The 3,758-nt window shown below is 44.4% G+C and overlaps 1 protein-coding gene across 1 annotated transcript in view; it reads left to right on the top strand.

Moving 5' to 3' along the window:
- Positions 1-3,758, top strand: part of LOC139990929 (peripherin-2-like) — a 347,906-nt gene that overhangs the window by 2,788 nt on the left and 341,360 nt on the right. The gene's annotated exons all lie outside the window — the stretch shown is intronic.

Below are 3,758 nucleotides of genomic sequence, written 5' to 3'. Positions count from 1 at the left end.
TCCGGTAAATAAGTCGGATAATAGCGGTGTCCGTGGCGCTTTCTTCCGTCGCATTCGTATCTCGTTCGAGTCTTATCTTTTTCTCGGGCAGTCGTCTCGCGTGCGTCATAAATCTTGGCAAACTTACGTATGCGGGACGACCACTTTTCCGGTCGTTCTCTGTCTAGCGCACGAAGCTATCGTTCGAAAGTTCCTCACACATACCAAATACAGCCGCCACGAACATTAGAAAGCGGCTCTCGAGCGAGTTCCGCACTCTGCTTCACGATATAGACATAGAACTTCTCGAATCCGATTCGAGAGTGGTTTCCAGTTTTCCGCTGGTACGTACACACGGCCAAACAGCGCTGGACAATAATCGTGGCGACCAAGCAGTGCAAACATCGTGCATGCATGCATAGGTCGCACAATGCATGCCACGAACAGGGGACTGGTTCGAATTCGTCGTCAGACGCGGATGTTCTACACTGGCTCGTCAAAGCAAATCCCAGAACTACGGTTAGAGATTCTAAATAGTTAAGCCGGCGTTGATCGAACTTGGGTATGGATGAACTCGATAACTCGCAACGGAGCTGCAGATTATGTCACGTGGACGGTCGGAGTATGCTTCAGACTCGGGTAAATAGATTGTTGGACCGCGTGCGTAAACGATTGCATTCCACGTTGTTGATACTGTCGTGGATTCTAATCCGCAAGTGTACGGACACGATGTGGGCTCGCCTCGCTACAGGATATTTGCTTCAAGTTTCGAAACTTCGTGTTTAAGGATTCGAGGAATCGTTTTGTACAACGAAAGACGTCCGAGGACGTAATGGTATTATTTAGAACGTGCGTGGATAAGTTGGATTCAATGGCTAAGTAGCTCGAGGATAGAGATCGATCAGCATCTTATTTGTATCTTTCGTGGCAGAAAATTGAATTAGTTTGCGGTTGGTGTATATAGCGATGAGACGAGTTAATACTTTGTATAGTCAAATGTATTTAAACTTATTCGCAGTATAGAGTTAATCGTCGTTCGCTCGGTATGCGTATACAAGGTAATGCTTACGTTCTATAACTATAACAATGCTCGATATCGATTGTCCTAAAGATCGTGTTCGTTTATGTTAGAATTTAATCTTAAAGTCAAGATTAATAATCTGTGGAGGGCACAATGTTTATGTTAAAATAACATTCGGTGATATTTATTAAACAGAACTACAGAAATGTATATAAGCGAGTGATATAATTAACAACGTATGCAGATTGTTAACAGTTGGCCAGTTACTCTCAGACTAGACGTAGATAGGTAGTATCTCTTAAACGTAGGTGTCTGTGTAAGAGTATTTGCGCCTATGCGTGTAATATCGTTGTATTCCAACAGTTTATTTATATCGGTCCGGGGAGTAAGAAAGTTTAAATTCGACTTCGGTCGGGGGTTGCACGTAGCGGCGATATTGTTTTGTCCGGAGTTTGTTTATCGTTACGTTTCGTGCGTTAAGACGGCGTCAGTGTCCCGAGGCAAAACAACACGAGTCGCTCTCGATTCGCATCGTCCTCTGACTCACGCGCCGCTACAAGTTCGAGACACAAAATCGGAAAGAATTACGAGCGAATTACGTTGTAATGATTTACTTAACTCGATACGCGATACGATAAAATGAAATTAATTCAATCTCGAATCCTTTTCTACGCCCATCGAATTAACAAGAAGATACGATCTAGTCACAGTTGGTAAACCGTTTATTCATCCACTTATCTTCATCTCGAAAATTTGCAAAACGTATCGTAAGAAAAACAGGGTTGAACTCGCAAAGTTTTTCTCGCGGATAACGCTAATTGGCTGGCTGGCCAACAGTGTGTAGAAAAGAGCAGCGAGAGAAGGTTGGGAAGGGGGCACGCGTCGGTCCTGCATACCAAACGAGTCGAGAGTAGCCGACGCTGTAATTTAGCTAGCATTCGCTTTCTAGGAATCAGGATAGACTGATTCAGGAAGCGAAGGCGAACCACCCATCGACGACTGTTCGTTTCTGCTTTGATAGGTCGAATGAATTTTTTCACTCCGCGTGTAGTTCGATTCACCGTACCACGGAGAACACTTTCAGAACGTGACTGTGTTGTTGGAATAAACGAGTTCCTTGATTACTTGGTTCCTTTCAAAAATCTACCTATATAACGCATTTATGCGCAGCAACGGTTATATCGTGATTAACTGAATTTAAATGGATATTCACCTGTTGGTTTATGTAACCTTTAAACCTTATGTAACCTTCACGAGATCGTCGAACCTTTAGTACATGGAACTTACTTACCGAAGAAATCGATTTTGTAAGAGGATTTTCTCGTATCCTTTCTTTAAAATATTAGCTTGTTGCATAATAAATGGCATCTTCCAACTACTATTTTCTTTTCTTATCACGATAGCCAGCCTTCTAACTGCCATTATCCCGCAACATTCGTCCCAAAGAGGCCATTTAAGAAGTTTATCGAAGGTAATTCTAGCGTTAAGAAGAAACAAGTAAGAAAAATCCCGATTCTCGTAAACTCTCGCCGCAACCTGGTCGCTGCGAATCTTTTTCACCCTCGCCTCGTTCGTTATCAATCACAAAAGTCGGAACAGGAACCGGTGTAGTCCGATGGCGAACCGAATGAATGCGTTGCTCTCTATCGTTGCATCTCGCAGCGAGCGTTTCTATTCAACTCGTCTACCGTATAAACTCACCGCTCGTTCCAACCACCCCTTTCTCTCTCTTTCTGCCTGTCAGCGATATGCCACGAAGTTTCGATGCGGCCAGGGCACATGGAATAATTTTGCAACTGGTAGCAACGTTACCCTCGATATCGGCATATATACCAGTGGCTGCAGTATCGAGAAGGGTGCCGCGGGGAAAACGTTTGCCTCTTGCGCGTTTGCACCTATCCTGGTGCGCACTAGACTGTTCATTTAATGCATACGAGCCAGAGGAAGTGTGCGTTCGAATATATGCCGCTAATGGTCCGCATCGTGGACAGTGTTACACGGTTCCATTGTGCTACCCTTCTCGAGCTTGGAACCAGCTTCTTTTCTTGCTTTCGCATTCTCTCTCTATCTTTTTCTTCGTTAGTTCGCGATTTCTTTCGCTAGTTTTACTCGTCCGGCGTTCTTTCGACTTCTCCCCTATTTATTCTCTGTCTCGTTTGCACGTTTGTTCGCTACCATCTCGTTTACACCGAGCGTCGCAATTTTCTCTCGGTGGGTGACGACAACGGGCAGACGAAGACAACCGTGAACGCGCCTTTGACACGTGCTTCCCTTTCCGAGTCGACGACGATCGTTGGTCGGCTTACAAAAGCTTCCACGCGCCACTCTTTAACGTAGAAAGCACGGCGGATACGCCTTCCGCGCGTTGCAGTTTCGTCGACCTGTTTGGCCTGATTCTCCATTTTTGTTCCTTTCTTTGAGTGCGTGTACGATGGCGACCGTTGAAAGCGAGTTCGACAATAGCGACGTTAGGACAGGGTAGCGTCAACCTCGCGTTGTATCAACGAAAAATCGTTGTAATAATCGAGCTCGGCTGTTAAACCAATCGATTCTAGTTTCTGAATTTTTCTAACTTTACAATATACGAGTACCTACGCGAATCTTCTCCATACACTTCCTTTTTTATATCAACGATGTCTGCTATTATTTAATTTCCTCGAACGCAACGAAGAACCAACTCGGAGAAGAATTTTTACCGAGGATCCGTTAAACTTTCAAATATCAAATTCCTATTTAACACCTTGCCGATAATTTAGCG

Source organism: Bombus fervidus, chromosome 9, assembly GCF_041682495.2.
Source record: "Bombus fervidus isolate BK054 chromosome 9, iyBomFerv1, whole genome shotgun sequence".
Taxonomy (NCBI): domain Eukaryota; kingdom Metazoa; phylum Arthropoda; class Insecta; order Hymenoptera; family Apidae; genus Bombus; species Bombus fervidus.
The sequence above is the reverse complement of the archived record's forward strand: the minus strand, read 5'-3'. Positions and strand labels throughout refer to the sequence as shown.